This window comes from Lagopus muta, chromosome Z, assembly GCF_023343835.1.
Source record: "Lagopus muta isolate bLagMut1 chromosome Z, bLagMut1 primary, whole genome shotgun sequence".
NCBI classification, from domain to species: Eukaryota; Metazoa; Chordata; class Aves; order Galliformes; family Phasianidae; genus Lagopus; species Lagopus muta.
In genome coordinates, this window is record NC_064472.1 from 13,032,513 (window position 1) to 13,053,315 (window position 20,803).

Sequence of the window (20,803 nt, forward strand, 5' to 3'; positions counted from 1 at the left end):
GCCTGCAGCAGCAGATCTAACACAGAGGGAACCACCCGAGGAAGCCTGAGTATATTCGTAAGCTTTCGAATGATTCCAGTAAAAAGTCCTTGTACAGAAAGTTCCAGCTCACTTCTTGTTTACTTGGTTAGCTGCTGCAGAAGAGTCACATAGGATTTCCCTAGCAAATCACATGTTCTCATATTGCGGCAACCTTGAGCCAAATGCATAGAAAACCTTGGGTAACCTTTTCTTCCTCAATATACACAGTGAGAAATGATCTGTTTTCAACATTTTTGGCCCCTATATTGCATAGATAAAAGCCAAATAATGACTTATTTCAGCATATTTTCTCCTGTACTCTAAGCAGCATTTGTGTCATTTTCCATCCTTAACACGTAGTACTTTTACCTTTATAGGCAAGACTGCTACACACGCACTAATATTACACAAATGTAGATTTAGTGCTTTGAATATTAATCTACAGGAAATTACTTTGTTCCAGAGAGTGGAGTTATATTCATATGCCTACTGAGATAAACAGACCTGAGGCTAGGAAAGGCTTTGAACCGGCTTATTGAAAGCCTGTTTTCCAATATCTGCTTCTTTCTTAGATACTTCAAAGTCAGACATTGCCTTTCCCTTAAGCATTTGGCTCTTAAAACCAAATCTGAGTTCAAGAGGAGGAAATTGTCTTAGGTCAGTGCCCTCACTGGAAAAAGATGCCAGTGCAAAATACAGATGATCCACATTTCCCCAGATTCCTATCAAAATGGGGGAAGATCATGAGAATGACATTCAAATGTGCTAAATATTTGCTAAGAAAGAGAAAATGTGAGTTCTAACCCCTGCTCCAGGGACAGTTTACATACTGAACCCAGTTACTGCCTCTCACCAACGGTCCTTTAAGCAGGACCAGAACCCAGGTAGCCATTAGTTCATGAAAGTGCCTCAATTACTGCGTTAAGGACTCAGGCTCCTGCTCTCTTCTTCCGGCTGCATGACACTTGAAGTCTTTTTTCTTGTTTTTCATAGTGGGGGTGAAAAGCACACTGTTGTCCTATCACATGCACTTAAAGAAAATGCATTCAGGTTTTCCACTAATGAAGCAATACGTGTGAAAGATTGCAACATCCCTCACAAGGGGATTCATTCATTTTCATTACTATCATCATCCCAAACTTCTGTGTATATCATCAAATATTAAGCAAAACCTTCTTGCAAAGTAATGAGTATCTTTTAAAAGGGTGGTACATTGTGTTTCTTTTTCATTTCATGCAAAGAAACAGAAGTTACTTTATACAAGCTATCATACCTGCATCACCAGTCTGCTTCCACAGAAGGCAGTAAAATTCTTTGCTTTGAAATCACATTGGTACTGGTAGAATATGTCTTCAAGAACCCCGACTGTTCTCTTCAGGATAGCCTGTTAGTACTAACGGCCTTATTGAAATCCTCTTCGTGGAAAGCTCCCTTTGAATTCACTAAACTTTGGATAAGCTGCTTGGACTTTGATGCCAGAATTTTTTCTTTACTGACATAGGCTTTTTAGTAAGTATCTGCGAAGTAGGTATTGTGTGTTCTCAGTAGGTGGTAGAAGTTGCACAAAGGCAAATTTTACTGATTTATTTTAGGTATCAATCTAGATAACATCTCACAGATACACAACATTTGTTGTGATTACAGCACTGAAGAGTTAATGCTTTCAGTATCTTTCCTATTTTTGCAAAGCATAAACTTTATAAAAGCACAGCATTTTGTTTAAAGGATGTGTTTAGTTCCTCTAAACCAAATTAAAGGTTTTGGAAACCATGTCAAGCTCACAGTATAGACTGTGCTTGAACTTTGTGGTTACTTTTGCCTCCCCAGTGACTCACCCCTGGTTGTTTTGGTATTCTTAAAATATAGATCTAGCTTGAAATTCAGGTCAGCTTGTATGGTCTCACTTGCTGTATTCTGTCTTCAAATCTGGAAGATATTTGTAAAATATTTTGTCTTCTCTCTGTGCCACCAGATTCCCAGAAGTCAATAGTAAGCTTTTATTTCCATTTCCAATTGTAGATAGAAAAGAGCTGGTAATTAAAATAATTGTGTTATACAATCATTTAGAGGAAGGAAAAGCCCTCTTCTATATTTCCAAGCCCAAAAGTGATGCTTTCTTCACGGTTCTATGAGAACATACAAGATAAACACTGGAAGAATTTGGGAATCAGCTGTGGTTAGCAGCACACAAGTGGACAAGGACAGACTGTGTACACCTGTGTTACATCAGAAAGCACCCTCACACAAGAACATCCAAAATTCAGACAAATTAACATTATAGAAAGAGCATAAATACAAACAAAACCAACAATTCATTGTCCTGATACCTGGAATTTGTCCTTGTTGACTTGTATTAGGAGAACTGCAAGTTAATGTAATGTAATTTTCCAGTGCACACTTCTGTAATAGATCCAACTGATACAAAGGTATTGTTCAGCTCCAGGGCTAATGTTTTAAATAAAAGAGTTGGGAGGAATTTACGGTTGTGTATTTTAGGGCAGCAGTGTGTGCATTTTCAAAATCTTTGGCAATAAGATGCAGTCAACAGAAACTAAGTGGAAAAGATATTTCTTTCATATTGGCAATTAAATCTATCCTGAAATCCACAGTCTGCTTGATAATTATGGGAAGATTAGATCCTCATGCAGCTTCTGCTGTGTATATCAAATGAGCAACAAACTACATCTTAATTTTTGTTATTACTTTTAATACTGGCCAGAGCAGCAGTATGCTCTGCATTATGAGCATCTAAAATCCATCTCACACTCACCTCAGACACCCTCATATCAGCAACAACTGAATATTCCCCACATCACTTTGGACTCAGAGAATATGTCCAGTCTGATATTCAAACCACAGGAGGATCTTTTGGAACGTGAGATTCAAATTTTGTTTATTTTAAGATGAGTAAAGTCAAGAACGATGTAAATGTTGATATGGCTTACAGCTTGGTTTGCTCACTGTGTAGCAGACCATAATCGCAATGTACTTGTCTGTTATGATCTGTCTCTGAGTGCATGTGGATATGCTTGCAGAGTATAAGTCTCTACTAGTGGTCCATTTAATTCTCACGTGGTTTCTTCCTTACTGGTTTTAGCATCATAATGATTCACAGATCCTCTCAGTTTGCCCCAGATTCCTTCTCTTAGGGCATGTTTTTGTTCAGTAGGATGTATGTTAAGAACATTATTTCAGCTTACTGTTTCTGCTTCACTTATTTTTGATTGACCTGCCTTGCACAGCAGTGGAAGGGTTCTGCATAGATGCTTCTTGTGTCACTCTAATCACACACTTTGTCCAGTGAAGCTATGGAGATTCCATTAAATCCCTATATATGTTCTCTATTCATCCACCACCATTCCTAATGAAATTTCATCCACATATTTTACTTCTCAAGATATTTGTTTTCTTCATCTGTCCTTTTTGTGAGCAATCAAATCTCACTTCTAGATAAAACAAAATATGTTACAATGGTCTGCTATCTCTTGTCTTCTTACTCATGATCTGAAAGTAAAAATTATTTTAAAATGAAGGAACACACCTTCCTACTCCATTTACCTCCTCAGATGTGAGGATGTGAGATGCTTTATGAGTGTTCTCATAAAGCAATATTCTGAGCACTAATCACCAAAGATTTGTTATCTGTTGTTATCAGCTGCTAGAGAAGCTCGTCTAAAATCCTTTTGTAGGATTACAGACAATAATTGGTTTTACCTTTTTTTAACTTGAGCCTCATTTTTTTTCTTCTACTTTCTTGCGATCTCCAATTACCTTTTATATCATATTGTTTTCCTTTTGTTGCCACTAGAATTACTAGTAACAACAGAAGGATTGCTGAGGATCATCTAATTTCAGTCCCTCTTGCAAATATATTTATAATATAGTTTTAATTGGGCCATGACTCCAAGGAGACCTTAAGGAGACATGAAGGAGTCAATCTTTGTGTCTACTCCCACAGTTTATTTTCCAGAAACTAGATTGCTCTTCAGCTGTTATCTTCTCTGTATAAGAGGTGGGTGTATAAAATGTCACAAACAGGAATTTATAAACAGTACCACACAGGAAGTGTTATGATCCTTATTATAATCTATCTCAAAACTTTTTAAAAAATGCTGGAGAAACTATTTTCATTCCAACAAAGTCAATTTCCATGGTTCTTAAGCTATCTTATGTCACTGTCCAACAAAGACCTTTCCATCATCTTTCTGGTTTCAGTAATTCAGTTCTTAAACTTCCAACATTTTGTCCTTTGTTGTTTCTGAGAATTCCAACTGCCTCTTAAATCTCTGATTTTTTTTTCTGTTCTACAAATAGCTCAACTATCTATGTACTAAGAAAGTCATTAAAGAGTTCCCTCCCACTGTCCGTAACTGCATTCTTGCGTTCTGTCCTTTTTCACACTCACAGTTGATCTTCTCTCCCTCTCATGAATGGCTCTCACATTACACACATTTTCCTCTTGCTGCATTTTATCCACTAAATCCTGCAAACTCTCAATAAATACAAGACTTAAATACCATATGTCCTTCTTAGGCCTTGTCACGTTTAGCATGACACCAGACTGAAAGTTACATTCTCATTGTTGCATGTTAGTCTCCATCTACTTTCCCATGTGCTTGCAAGCAGTCCCTTGTTTCTTATATTTGGAATTATCCTGAATTATCTCTCCAGCCTATTTCTTTAATATATCTCTAATATCTTGTGATCTTTAATGACTCTACTGAATTTCCTTGTTACTTTTGTACTACCTCGCTATGATTAATTCTTACATTTCCAGTCTTTGTCTTGAGACAAAATATGTAATCTGATTCATAGGGGCTACCTTTGTAGATAGACATCTATGCCTGAGAACATTTTTAAGAGATTTTCTGTGCTTTAACTGTTACGAAATCAACTCATCATGCCATTGTTAATTTTTATATCATAAAAATTAGATCTCTTCCACTGTCTTCTCCATCTTCCTATTCTACTTTGGTATCCCAGCCATCTGCTGCTATTTTGGTGTCACACTTGGCAAGCTTCTTGGAGACGGTATCACAATCAGCCCAGAATTCATCTTTCATGATTCTACGATTTTATGGTGTTGCGCAGTTTTTTGGGTTTTTTTTCTCCTTGGAGCACATTTATTCACTCCTAATACATTAGCTGTCTCATCAGATGGAGATATGGACAGTGTGCTTAATGTTAGCTTCAAAACCAATAAAAGCCAATAATGTAATTTCAGCGGCTTGACAAAGTTCCAGTGGAGATACAGTGAGACATAATTTCCTCCTTCTTGACTTTCTTCCAGCATTCTTGCTGCTAAAAGAGCCAGAGATACTTCTTCCTAAGAAGCAGAAGTATACTTGGGTAACTTCCCTTCCTTTATTATAGCCCTTAGAGAATGCCTGGGACTGATGGGCCTCTCTTTCCATGGCCATAAAATTTTATTTCCATTATACCATTTTTTCATTGTCTTCCCTGAGTAAACCAGCATGGATTTCATAAACTTAATTAGCATGGCTATGATGTGCATGTCATCTTGTATTTGCTTCACTGCAGTTTGGATTAACAACGCAGCAAAGAGTATTTCTTGCAGCAGAGTAAGGCTTAGCTTCAGAGCACCTCAAGAACTAAGGCTCCAATTCACATGGAATTTGAGTACCTGCATCTTTGCACTCCTTTGAAAATTCCAGCCCAAACACAGCTTTGAATGCAGCTGTCAGATACTTTGAGATGCCTCGTGGCAAATAAGACTTCTGTGCTCTTTTCTGTCAGCACCTATTACGTTAGGATAAGAAAGAGAAATTGTTTATTAAAGCAAATGCTATTCCAAGATTTCTCTTTCTTAATAAAACCATTTGCAATTGTTTAGGCAGGAGACAGCATGCTCTCATCAGTGTCGCGTCTTGAAGTCTGTAAGAATTCCCGTAAAGCAAAAGAACCCAAACCCTATGTGTCCTATTAAGTGAAAAGAGCTTGAATACCCCTTCTCAGTTTATCTGTCTGTATATCTGTGTCTGACTGCACCTATCTGCAGAGTGGGATTGCTACTGTAGGTGTAATTTAATCCTTAAGAGAAAAAGATGACGTAGAATTTATCCTCAGAATGTTTTTATCTCCAATTCTACTGTTTGTAATCTTAGGGCATGGTGTCAGGATCATAGTTTCCTTCTATTGAGGAAAGTAAGATTGCAGCTAAAAGGTAGAAAATAGAGCACTGTGAAGAAGAAGCAGGACTTCTTTAAAGGGCCATTTCAGGAAATTGTGTAAGTAAGTTTAAGTTGAATGTATATGTAGTTTCCTTGTTGAATAAAGATGAACTTGACAATACAATTAAAATGTAACTGTATTCTGAAATGCTTTGTTGAGTCGTTTCAAAACTAACAGTACAGAAGACTTCAGAAAGTCCTCCTACAGAGCGCTGAACCAAGTTCTACTTCAAAGCTGCACATGAAGTGCATTTCAAAGTGTTTGTCTACCAAGGTTGACTTGGACAGGATGTTCCAGTGTTCCCAACTGGAAACACTGCACTGTATGTCTGTGCAGAGCTTTGCAAGACTTTGCAAGACAAGGTAAAAGTAAACCGAGATGAGATAAAAAGACCAGCGTTTGAAAGAAAGAAAGCAGAAGAGCTATCTAGAAAATCTTTACCTTCCATGCCAACATTATAAAGTACCCAGGAAATATGCTCTGCTAACATTCTGCACTACAGAAGCTCTCATCTTAAAGAAGATAAACCAGTACTGGTAAGTTTTGGGAGCACTTTCTATGGCATTATAACGGGTTCAATTCTAATGGATTTTCATTGTACATTATTGTACATTGTCACCACCACAGGATACTTGCTTGTAAACCTGTCTCTCCTAGTTTAAGAATCATTTCCACAGACTGCTTGAAAAGCATCTTGTAAAGAGCAAGACACTAGAATGGAAATTACAATGTCTGGGCACACTATTAAGTTTCCATGACTGTAAATCTTTGGGAACATCACCAAGCATGAGCATAACAACACTCAGCATTAGTACTGTGTGAATCTGTCTTTGCCTAGACAGAAATAGCAGCCTCTAGCTAAACACCCAAGTACCTCACACATCATCTCTTGCCAATGACAGACCTAATAACTAGCATCCTAGGAGCCAGGAAACCAAGCTAGCATTGTGTAGAGCAGTGTGTAGAGAGGAAACAACAGCACGATATGTATTCACCGGGTTGTATCACAGGCCCTATCTCCCATACTGGTACCTCTCAGTGGGACATGGGTTTCCTGTCACTCGAGGAGTATCTCTGTACGTGTACCTCCTGTTTCTGCTCAGCACCACTTCCTCTGGATCCATTTGTTCCACATCAGCTGTTCTCATGAAAAACTGTTAATGCTTCATAGCATGTTAAATAAAGCAGTAAGACTGACTTGAGATCTCCTCTGGTTCAAATCTGAGACCAAATCTTTCCTACGAGTGCTCTGTTGTCAAATAAGGTAATTTTTTTTCTGCTTCTCCTGCAGAAATTAACCCTTTCCATATTAATTGCTGAAATTGTCTTCAGGCAAGAAAGACAAGGCTTCTGCCTTGGTGCTTAAGGTATCATTTTGGAGCACAGAGATTCCTGTCCCTTCCCCAAGCAGAATTTCTGTGTTCTGTGGGAAGCAGAAAAGCTTGAAGGGTCTGGAAAATATCAGTATGAACGCTTCAGAGGATAGTGACCAGGATGTTCATCTGGAATGTGGTAAAGCTGTGTTAAAAATTCTTTCCTGTTTAATTAACCGGAGTAAGATTCAAACCCAAATCTTCCATTTCCATTTACTTTCTATCTGACTTATGAATTGAATCTCAGTGCAGAAGCCTAATACCTACCGATAAAATCTTCAGAAGCCAACATTTTAAAGTCAGAGACAGAGATACTTTGAACAGCTGGACAGCTATGTGGCAAATGACTCTGTCATAGAAGTTCTTGTTGGTAACATGGTACTGATACGTGGGCCTAATATGTAGGTGCTTAATTGTCCTCACAAATTTGGTTGCTGTCTGTGCTCACACCTTTTCCCCTCCCTCTCATTAACAATCAGAGTAATTCTGCATTGCCATAATCAGATGATCTTTCTTATTTAAAGTGGAAATTTTCCTGGCAGGCATAGTCTGTTCAGTGGATCCTGACTGAGGTGTTCCTGAATGCAAAATAATCATAAGGAATGAGCAACACTCCTTGCCTTTCAGAGCAGTTCTGGGCAGGCAATCCTGAGATGCTGTATAGTAATGGAACTGTGGGTTGTGTAACTATGATGAAATTGTTTCCCCATGTACAATATAACTGAGCCATACTTAGCACTGAGGTTGTAAATAGCCTTGTTACGTACTTCTTGGTCCAGAGTTTGAAGGCAAGATTTTTGAGTGGAACTACTTTTGGTACATACCTGGAAGCTTATCTGTTCTTTCCAGGATGAATTAAAATAAGACATTACTATCTCCTATAATCCTTGCCTCATTTAGTGCAGAAATTCTGAGACAAAAAAAAAAAAAAAAAAAAAAAGAATAACTACCATATAACTAAATAATAGCTTTTATAGCTGTGGAAAAGAAATCAGAAGTAAACTCATGAGCCTTCTTTACCTTCCAGATCTGTTGTGCTGAATAGGGTGTACAGAAGTATCTTCTCTACTTTTGAAAGTCATCATTCCAGAAAAGGATTATCTGATTAAAAATATAAAATAAAAACCAAAACAAAACCTTGGGCAATGGGTTTGTTCACTAAGTCGTATCAGCAAGAATAAAGACTTCCATTTGTTCAGCACTTACTGCAAGCACTGAATAAGGAAAACAAAAAATGTGAAGCACATTTGTGCAAATCTTCTTACAGTCAGACATACTATAGTTGAACATAATTATATAATTATATTCAACTATGAATATAATTAGCATTCAGCAAAATAAACAGGTAGATGGTTCTCACCTTCCTAAACTTCAATTTACAGTTATGTTTGGTGTGTGCATGCTTCTAATGCTTGTCCTCACCTCAACAACCTTTATATGCTTTTAGTAACTTCATTAAGAGCTGCTGGTTACCAAATGTATAATTATGATTAGTCATGTTATAGGAATATCTTGGATTAAGTGATACTACCTTACTAAGCACTTTATTATCCAACTGCCAAAAATATTAGCATATAACTGAAGTTTTATGGGCCATCTGTATTTTAATGCCTGTAAAGAAATCTTGTAAAGGGGAGCACTTTTTGAAGGTATAATGTAATCATGAAATAGAATTTGAGAAACTTTAATTGCTTCAGCACAGAACAGTTTGTTGAATGGAATGTAAAGGAACTACAGATAATATTTCTTTGCTGCTTGGCTCAAAAAGAAAATACTTGTTGATTGGGCAAGGAGATTAATTTGATGAGGTTGGAACTATAGCTGCTAAACAGGATAAGTGTTTGCACAGAGTTCATGTTTCCCAGAGAACATCTCTGAAATAACTAAGGGAGAGGAGAAATAAGAACAAAAGGAAGTCAGTCAGTCACTACAAGATTGCTTGGTAGAAGAAGCAAATGGGATTAGTTATAATGAGATTATCAACTAATTCTATGAGGCAACACCCATAAAAATCAACATGCAAAGGAGTGGGGGGCTGAGCTCTGCCCTATTGTTAACAGCAGCAAGGTATCAGTGTCAGGAATAGGGTTTTTTCCCAATAATTTGAAATACTGCTGTAGCTGTAAAATTGAACTATAATCTCTGATAGCAAGAGTTCTTCTGCCCAGCATGTGAAAGATCCTGAAGCTCAATGCTCTGAGTTCATAAGAAAAATTCCTTTTACAGAGTAACCAGAATTGCCTTTTTACCAATCCATTATTTTTTGCCACTGGAGCACTGAATTCAGGCAAGACAGCATGACAGTTTTCCTGCATTGCCCCTTTCTGCAGCTCACTGTTCTGCTTTCTACTGCCTGCATATTTCTCTGGCAGCATACTTTTAACGCCATACATGCACTTTGCCACCAGTGGTGAGTGTGTGGTTTCTGTCTGTGTCACAGTAGGGTTCCATAATCAGGGAAGTATAACACATCCTGGGACTGTCGTCTTTATTACGGAGAGTCTCTTTGTATCAAGGTCAAACACATGGTAACATTTGGAGGAATAAATCATCCCACCATCGTCCTGCTACAGAAAGTCTCCTCTGAACTCTGGCTTTCCTCTTCCCGTGTTGTTGCTGGTGGACTCAGAGCTCGGCACATTCCCTGTGTTATTTAAAGAACTTCTTGAGCCAGTATGTTATTTTAAGGCTGCCACTGTATTCTTTAAAGTACCAACAGGAAGCGTTTAGCTTACATAAATCTTAGTAACTTTTCTGTCCTCTGTGTGTACACAGAGACTAGATTTTCCATGTTTTATATGTATATATATATATATGTATATATGTATATGAATATAATATGTATATACATACATACATACATATATATATATATATATATATACACACAAAATTAGATTTAAAAACAGAGGACTCTGTCCCATGTAACATTTTCCTCTTCAGCCCTCTTTTCAGAGAGATTTTCCATACTGCTGACTGGAAAGGTCTTTGAATACGTCAGATGTAGGACCTACGTCATGCTGAAAGATCTTATTGTTTCAAGGGTTGCAGATATGACCAAGGAGCACAAAAACTAACAGCTGAGTGCAGCTGAAAGTCAAAGAAGAGTTTTATCAGGACTACGTGGGTAAAACACCTGCAGGATTATTTTAACCATATACAACTCCTCCTCCATCCATTTAAAGGTCCAGTGGAGGCCACAAAGATGGTAAAGAGCCTGCAGTACTTCCCTTCTGAGAAAAGGCTGACACCTGAGACTATTCAGCCTGGAGAGGCTACTCTATGTATCCAAACTCTTATTCATCCTTTGCTACTGGAATTTTCTCCATTGCTTTTTTAACCTCATGCGTCTACGGTATTTGAAGTAACAAGTAAACAAAAGATCAGCTGAACCAAAACCAGGTTGCTGGCTCATAGATAGAAAGAAGCCAAAGCAACCTGGCTCCTGGTTATGCAAACAAACATCAGTAACAATGAAGCAATTTTTCTTAGCCACTCCCCTTGCCCACAAGGAATGTGGTCTCCACAGCCCCCAGTTCTGCAAACATTAGTGCTAGCCTGTGAGTTAATTTCTCAGCTTTACACAAGAACAAGCTGGAAATGGTCTCTTCTCCGCTGACATCCTCTTTGTCTTGGAGCTTTGACACCACCAATCCAGGCTCGCATATCAAAGAACAGCTGAGTTTGAAAGGAAATGGGGAGGTCACCAGATCCCACTGCCTCTGTGGGCAACCAGTTCCTGTGCTGAGTCACCCATGCAATAAAAATACATCTCCTGATGTTCAGAGGGAGCCTCTTCTGTTCCAGGTTGTGCTGCTGACTCTTGTTCTCTTGCTGGGCACCACTGATAGGAGCTTGGCTCTTCTTTCCAACTCCCTTCAAGTATTTGTAAGCACTGACGAGATCACGCCAAGCCTTGCTTCTCTTCTACCTCCGTATCTCATACTTGGGGAAAAAATGTGGATATTGCCACATACTGCAACTTATTTTTGCAACAGCAAAGAGCACACTGTTCCCTGGTGGAGCTGCCCACTCTCTTGCAATATAGAACTCCTTTAAAAATAGCCAAATAACCAACCAAAACCAAAATCAAACCACTTAACTGCATCAGTGGACAAAGTGACTGTGTCAGCGGACAAGGGAAGAGACGCTGATATCATCTACCTGGACTTCAGTATGGTCTTTGACATAGTCCCCTATAACATCCTTCTCTCCAATCTGGAAAGATACAAATTTGGTGGGTGGACTGTTCAATGGATGAGCAACTGGTTATGAGATCATAGACAGAGAGTGGTGGTCAATGGCTCAATGTCTGGATGAACATCAATGACAAGTGGTTTCCCATGGGGGTCAGTGCTGGGACCAGTGCTCTTTAACATCTTCATTAGTGGCATTGACAGTGGGATTGAGTGTACCCTCAGCAAGCTTGCAGATGATGCTCAGCTGTGTGGTGTGGTCAACATGCTTGAGGAATGGAATGCCATCTAGAGAAACAGGCTGAACAGAAAGCCCAGGTGAACCTCATATTCAATAAATCTAAGTGCAAAGCCTTGCACTTGGGTCATGGCACAGCCCCTTCTACCAGTATTTACCCTGATGAAAAGAACTTGGTGGTAGTGGTGGATGGGAAGCCACATGAGCCAGAAATGTGCCCAGAAAGCCAAGGCATGGAATGCTTCCCCTATGAGGTCAGGCTGAGAAAGCTGAGGCTGCTCAGTGTGGAGGAGGCTCTGGCGTGATCTGGTGGCAGCTTTTCTGTATCTAGAGGGGTGCTGTAAGAAAGAAGACTTTTCTGCAGAACCTGTGATAATAGGACAATGGGAAATATTTTCAAACTGAAAGTGAGGAGATTTAGTTTGGGTATAAAAAAGAAGTTTTTTACAGTAAGGTTGGTAGGGCCCCTGTTCATTTCAGGGGACTAGATGACCTTTAAGAGTCCCTTCCAGCTCAAAAGAATACATGATTCTATGATTCAAACCAACCAAACCAAATTTAAAAAGTCTCACAAGATTACTTCTGGGAATATTCTTTCTTTAAAATGATTATTTTGCATAAACTTCATCAACTTCCTTATTCTAGGACTTCCTCACACAATTTCCAGAATGAACAGAGAAAACAGACGGTTTGTTTCCAAATGGGATATCATACTTTTTTGACTGGCGCTGGTTATCAGATTTATCAAATGAGAAATATATGATCTTAGGTCAAATGCATTAGATGTTACTAACATGATACATAATTTTCAGGAGTCAGCTTTGTAAATGTGTCAGAATCTCTGTTTTCTGCAACTTTAAACATAGAAGAGTTGTCTTTTCTTCTCTGCAGTGCAGCATCAAAACTGGAGGCAGTAAATCAGGACTCAGCAAGTTTAATGCATTCTTATTGTTACACATTCAGTTTTCCCTAGACCTTGCTACAAGTTTGGGCTGGTTACCTGGGTCCAATGGGCTTTTTTCTGAGGATAGAGTACTTGCACTCCACTCTCCAATTTTTAAGAAAACACACATTTTTGCTTTCAAAAGCAAATTCTTCCTTTGCCTTTCTGTTTAGAGTTAATCCATTCCTGCCTCCTAGCAACGAATTACCATTATATCTACAGCCAAGACAGCAAGTAAACATCCGCTGTGTAAGTACCTAATGTAAGTGGAGTTAATGAACTGTTAGCAGGCACTGTTCCCTTTAGATAATACAGACTGGAAATCTATGCCATTTACCTTCTGTCAGCATTCTCAAGAAGGGATCCTGAGATTAGCTGACCAGTAAATGTGCTAGAGTAACTAAGCAAAAGCAGGCTCTTCTCCTGGATACCAAGTACAGATCTAGTCCTGTTGTGGACCTTTTGAATCCCTTACAGTGTCTATCAAGGGGCCAACAGAAATAACCTCTGCATTCATCTATTTAAGCACAGCACCTGCATTAGGTTCTTAGTTACTCTTAGTTATCAGGGATCCTGCTACAGCTAGTGGACAAATGCATCTATGGAGACAATTTAAATCTGAATCTGAATTGATCTTTGAGGGTACGTCTTTTTCTCTCTCCACTAACTCTCCAGAGAGTTATGACAACTAGACTTCTGACTTGTGCTTCTCAGCAGCTGGTGTTAGACAGAGTGAGTGCGGGTAATGCCTGTGTTTCAGCTATATCTCTATCTCTACTACAAATAAGAAAAGATTTACTGCCAGTATGTTGTCATCTGATGTTTTCTCAGCATAATTTAAACTTGAACTCTCCTAAGCATCTGAGATATTCTTTAAGTTATATAATAATGATTATCAGAGCCAGTGCTACTGAAGGATGAACATTGTAGAGTTAATTTTACTTCTCCTGAGGAATGACCTGTCTGCTCTGTACATACCTGGAATTCTACTCTGCTTATTTTGTTGATGAAGTAAACTTGCCACAACCATGTGCTGGGCTAGTCCTTCACATTTCATCTTTTGACACAAATTTTAGCAGAAAAATTAACTTAAGAGATTTCTGTCTGCTGACCCATGGTACGGGGAAGAGCTCTCTTAGTTGTGCTAATACAAATGTCTGAGGAGTCAGTTTCTAATCCAGATAAATAGAATAAATTCTAAGCAGAAGACTGCCAAAACTGAAGATCTCTTAGAGGAAAGACTGCATTTGAGAAAGTGCTACACATTGTAATACATACCAGGGTTGTCTCATTGAAAAATCTGCTATAATCCTCAGTTGGATTCATATCAGTTTTACTGATTGATTTTCAGTATGCAAAGACTCCATGCACACAAAGAGCCTTGTAAGCAACATGTAATGTAGTAAAGAATATGCAGAATTCACTGGAGAGCTCAGACAGGAAAGGCAGAATTCGTTTCATCTCTGTAACATGACACTCTGTATCCCAAGACACTACCTTTTGCTCCCCTCCAGGTAATGGAGAGAAAAAGGTTTTAAAAATGTGGTCTGTTTCAGACAACAGTGAACTGTGCTCTGCTCAGTGCCAGTTTGTCACCACTGTCTGCAAGGAAATGTGAAGAAACCAGCTTATCCATGGGCATATGTACTGTGGATAGCTATCAATTCTTCCTTGCTTTTTCTTGCGGATACGTTGTCGTATTTTTACTTCTATATATGTGCACATGTATATGTTACCTATATATGTATACACATTCAAAATTTATTTAATAAAATTCCAAGTTGACATATGTGTCTGTACAGCCCCATGTGTAAGCCCATTCCCTTCTGATCATTCCACCAAAGATTTTCCTTTATGAAGTGACCGTGATATGTAATCCTAAATCCGAAAGGTCTCTACAGTTGAGAAAAAGGCAGTGAGTATTGCACAAGTCCTCCTTCATTCTGTCAGCTAGAAAGATTCAAAAGCTGGCAGCTGCTTCCTCTTTGCACGTAATAGCTGGGACTGGTTAAGCACTAAACCAGAGTGGCACAAAACGTTTGAGTCAGCATTGCAAACATCCAGTCCTTGGATCTTCATGCTGCATAGGCAGCTTAAATACCTCTCCTCCTAAGCCCAGTAAAATGATGCAAGAATGTACAAACTCCAAACTTCCAATGTTCTCCCTTTAACTAAGATAAAATTCTAAAGTTAAAGAAGTTAGCTAACAACTATGTGAGGAGTCAGAGGCTGTCTGCTGTGGACGGTGCTGCCCTTGCATAAACATTTACATCTCCTCCACTACAGAATGACCACAATGAACTGAGCATCCTCTCCGATCCCTTGTGACCATCACGTCACACTCATCACACCCACATACCTCCGAAAGGGTGAAGCTGTGGGGCCTTCACCACCCTTTATAACTAGAGGCACCTCTTGAATCTGCATTATCCAGCAGTGTTGGACATGCAATAGTTAATGGTATGAGAAAAGTTTCAACACAGTTTCATAAAGAGCAACCACGCATATTCCCAGGTTGTCTTATATCTGGAGATTTCTGGGCTTTTTTAGCTGCATCCTACGAGCATTTAGAAAAACTGAGAATTAAATAAAATCCCTTCCTGTTGCTTTTCTCTTATTGGAATAAAACCAACCCCCTGTAGCACTCAACACATTGCTCATCAGAGTGCTTTCCAGCCAGAGCACTTTACAAACTCAAATTATGCATCACAACACCCTTGCAGGATGGAAAGAAAAGTTAAAAAGCTGGTAACAAACTGTTACTTGTTGGAGCAATTTCATGGAGATCAAAGGCTATGACGGACCAAAGAAATTTAAGTAAAGGGGTGTGGAAGCACTGAGGACAGAATCTCCGTACTTCACAGCGTGAATAGATATGGAGACCATTCAGTGCTTGCAGACCTCAGGTTTTTTTGTTTGAAAGCCAAGCACTTTTGAGAAAATCAGGCTCGAAAAACCAGACTCCATCAGTGTTAAAGCAGCAGAGCAGTAACTAAGAAGGCCTCAAAAGCACCTAGATACCTGGCTCCTGTCTGAAATACCACATATACAAACGTAGGTCTTTAGGTGCTTAAATACTTGTTGAAAACATGTCCATACATGAAGCACATCAAATACAAACCTCAGAGACCATGATCATCTATCCCCTGAACAAACACTTTCCCATCCAGTATGGGTTTCTGTCCCCATGTATTGTCTCCTATCGTCTCCATGCACTGTTTGCAGACACTGTGGCACCATTTGGGCAATCTCTAGTGGTCTTCTTCTTTGCCAGTTCAGTGTTTGTGATTTCTATTTCTTCCTGTTTTTAAGTGGCTTATCTGGCACAACATTATTACAATGTTATTATTTTCTGGCTCAATGAAAGTATGATTAAAGCAGAGAATATAAACAGACTTTGGGAAAAGCTGTCATTTAAATCCTTCCTGATTAGCTTCATTCCTTTGTAAACTGTCACTGACTCTGGAATGGGAGGTGGTGGGCCTCAGTCAACTTTAACATCTGGACCCAGTGTCACAGTCTGAATTCACAGTAGTTCCTGTCATTACAGAGGAATAAACCACTGTTCTTTAACCCTAAACCTCCCAGAAATTAGTATTTTCATACCCTGTGGAAAACCCTGAAGTAAAACTAAAGCAAGAGCCCAGAGCCCTGCTGTACTGCAGCTGTAAGAGTGCTCAGCACATTTTACCCCGAGAGATGTTTCCCAAAGTTACAGAGCATATCAGAGGGACAATGAGGGACTGCATGCTGGTGGAGGATAGAATGCCTTTACTCCTGCCACCACTATCACACTCAAAGATCATCTCTCTCAGTGAATTTGAAGCGGAAGGAAGAACTTGCAGCTCACCAAACACAAGTCTCTTTGGGAACTATGGAGTTTGTTCACCACAAATTACTCTCAGCTGCCCTTCCTGGGAGGAGATAGAGAGATCTCCTATAAGCTTTCTGTGATTGATTTGTGATGGGTCAGGCTCACAGAGCACAAAATAAAGAGCCTTCTGTTAGGTTCAAGTAACACAGGCACTGCTGCAAGAAAAAGCAAACAAAGAGCTTCCCTTAGTTCAGACACTGCGGTATTCTCAGCCTGTGAACATTGACTTTTTTGATATTATGTACATATAGCCAAGCTGTGGCCTTCCCTGCATTTGCCCTCCCGGCAGCCACATCCTGGCTGCCCCACAGTGCACAAACCCAGAGCGGCCACCCAGGCTGAGCCAGAACAGTGGCAGATGGAGGAGTGGACACTGCAGATGGATGGACAAAGATGTGGAGTGGAGAGGGTTGGGATCCTCCAGGTTGAGAGAATTCTCTTCCCAGCAGCTTGGCTGGTATCCACATTCCTGCATTCCTTGCCCTGCCACAGAACAAGGCAGTGTTGTATAGAAGAAGGCTGACTGCTTTGTTGTGGGTAATAAACATCAGGAGAGCTTGAACAGAAAAACCAAAGTTTTACAGTTCCTCTGCTGGCCTGTGACCTGAACATATAAACACTTAACAGACAATCGTAGGTTAAGTTATTGTGTAGCACTTTTTTATAATGGCAGTTTCTCTGAACCGAACTGAATTTGCTTTGATTAAACTACAGCCTTCTTGACTTTTTTTTCTGTCTTGATATAAAAATGCCAAAACTCTGAAGCACTAAGAACCTTTTTATGCCAAGGCTGCTAAATAGATTCTACCTTGCAAACCCAACCCTGAGAATCAGAGTTGCTCAGACGATATGGCAAAGCAGTTATCAGCAGTTTAAATGCCACTAAAGCCTGTTACTTTCATGTTCTGAAGCAATAAAACAAATAAGAAAGAAATATATCTAGATTCTGGTAAGTACTATACTAAGATCCATATCCTGGGTGATTGGGTCACCCACCCATTTTCCAGTGGATAAGAGATACGGAAGTTAGACTTTCGGGAATGGTAGTTTTTTTGCATTAATTTGGTGGGTCTGGCACACAAGCAGACAGAAAAAAGAGGAGTCGTAGCAAATAGTTTCACTTCTCTTTTTCCTTTATAAGCCTTTCTTTTTCCTTTATAAGCCACGTTTTTGTTAGGATATATGGAGCTTGCCACTGCCCTCAGCACCCTCCTGTATAGGTCCTTCATGGAGGAAGAGCAGATAAAATATTTCAGAATGAACTTTCCTGATTATCACCTGGAAGCCAAGCATTTCCTAAACACACTCCCTGAAACTTGTCCCATGTGGATGTTTGGATATAGCCAGCATGTTTTGGAGGGTGAAAGAGCTCAACAGAATAGGCACAGATATTCTATGCCAGTTAAATCAAGCTTTTTCCACATGGTATAGCAATTTGGTAGTACACATGTAGTATCATAAGCCTGCCTTGTAGTGCTGAAGATTAGTGGTGTAAGCGGAATATTGAACAGTTAGGTTTGTCTTTAAGCTACCTTCTTCCTTCCTACAATTGTCTTTTTCTATTTGCACTACCTGCCTATATGTTCTTGCAGTTATTCAAATATGCAAAAGTCTGTGCCGTTGGACTTCTGATCACAAAAAAGGAAGAGGCAGAATTCAGTTTGACAGGAAAACAAATAAAGAATGAGAGAGAACTGTTGATCTTGGTAATTTTGAAAGAATGTGAGTCACAAACAGCAAGAATCAGAATGGATGTCTCTGGACGTATGAGCTGTACAAGTGCAATTTCTCTTTAGCAACACGTCTATCAGAGGCACGCTTACTGTAAGCCAAGCCAATGAATTAGAAATCTCTATAATAATTCTTCTCTTTTTTTTTCTCATTAAGTGGACAATACAGAACATCTCCAAACTTATTGTTTCAAGCAGATTCCCTTCAACTTTTCTATTTCAGATGACTGGATTCCAGCTCCTGATGAACGACCGTTTTCTGAAGTAAGATCTGAACCAAAGGCCATTCACAATCTTCCAGAAACATTTCTAATACTGCTAAAGTTGATAACAGCTTGTTTTTATTAAAATAAGACATTGATGCCAAATTGGAGCTGGCAATATCATTTAAAGAAGTGTTATTCTGGATATAAACAGGAAATGTTTAGACTACTGATCCCGTGATTAATGAATGTTTCCACATCCACATAGCAGCCAATTTTCCCTTTCCTTGGAGATAACTCCATAACATTTTCTAGAGAAGGGTCAGCCTCCATGCTGAGTATATGAAAAATGGCATTTCTGTAGAAACACTGGTGTGTTTTTCTCCCTTTGATATCAAATCCAGGTATTCAAACTGACTCCAGTGGGAGTGGAAACCAAGGCAAAAACCTTCTGAAAGGTTTTTGTTCATGCTTCTTTTTTTGAGGGCCAAGGAAGTTTTCTTTTGCAAGAATTCTCAGATTTCCCTAAGTTCATTCATAGAAAGTCACTTGACTACAGACTACAAAAAACTCTTTCCTTCCTCTTAGACACCCTTAATTTTTTCCTGGCTAGGGGAAAAAAAAATGAAATTGATTTAGTAGTTCCAAAATGTATTGTATGGATCTAGCTAGACACTCCCATTAGTCTTCAGGCTACACATTTACATACATGCTAAAGGGGAGCCTAATAACACAGCCCTCTAATTGCCTGATCTAATTGTCTGACCAGAGTACCAATTTAGAATAACAACAGGATGGGGCAGAACTTGCTAGCTAGTACATGCTGTCCCCAGACCAGCAAACCAGGGAAAAGAGAAAAATACAGTGTTTATGTCGACTTCTCTATTGTTTTTGCAAGGTCATAGAAACCTCAAACACCCAGGAGAGACCAGGACCATCAGGACAGTTGTTTAACTTGGCACTTTCAGTTTCAAGCCAAGCTTATCAATATTTCTTCATTGGAAAATCTGAGAAGGAGAAACTCCACTGAGAATCGTAAGGCAAATTGAAAAAGAAAAATCAGATGGAAAAACATACCAGTGCTTTTCTGATGAGCTCACAGACAAGTTTAGACTTACCCTTGAGAGACAGCCAGGTGTTCTGGAGCTTCTGCAAGGTGTCAGCATATCACTGCTTTTGCTGGAAGCAGCAGCAATAGGCAGGACTCCACAGGAGATAGAATTACAGTTCAGCATCTGGGTTTTTTTTTCTCTGAACTCTTCGGAGAGGTTTTGTTTCTGTTTTATCGAGCTCAAGACTGCTTTTCTCCTGCTTTTGCCATATGCAGGGCATTGATTTCTCCAGTAGCAATCTGTTGTACGAGAAGTGGAAATCTCTGTACAAACACTTACCTATATCATAAAGGCCTTCTAAGGCAATTACTTGGCAGAAAAACTCTCTTACGTAAGCGCAGTTGCCCTAACCTAAAGTGTTTCTACTACATAGCTTTCAGGAATGAAGGGTGTTTAAAGTTAATAGCTCACTGTGTAATAGTTAGCTTTCAAACATGCAGTTGTTCATACATGGAAGGGGTTTCCTTAGCTAAATAAATCAATAAATAAACCAGATATGGCAGATACGAGCATCATTGCTACTGTCGAGTAGACAAGGAAAAGCAGTAATAACGTCGCTTAATTCTGCAGGAATATATATCATGTATATAATGTATATTTTTTGTGCTTTGTACCTAGGTATTAAATTACTTTCATTAAGAACATGACCTCAAGTTTGCTGCAGTCCCTGAAACGGCTATTGGTCCAAATGTCTTTGGGTAGGTAGTGATTCAAATATTTAAGTTTAGAAGTCTCCAGTAAAGTCCATGTGATTAAGAACTCAATGAAGACTTCATGGTTATGCAAAATTTGAGCAGGGCACAAGCACTCTGTAAGTCTGGTTCATTTCTTGAGTTACACAGTTTTAGGACATACTTCTAACCGAAAGACTGACTCACCCATTTGAGATACAGTTGTCCCTCATGGTCACACTAACTTTAT

The 20,803-nt window shown here is 39.2% G+C and overlaps 1 protein-coding gene across 1 annotated transcript in view; it reads right to left on the reverse strand.

The window, feature by feature from the left end:
• LOC125686592 (leukemia inhibitory factor receptor-like) overlaps nucleotides 1-20,202 on the reverse strand; it is an 85,477-nt gene extending 65,275 nt beyond the window's left edge. The window contains exon 1 of the mRNA XM_048930736.1: nucleotides 19,889-20,202. The gene's annotated coding sequence lies outside the window, so the exon portion shown is untranslated. The remainder of the gene's footprint in view (nucleotides 1-19,888) is intronic.
• Nucleotides 20,203-20,803: the final 601 nt, after the last annotated feature.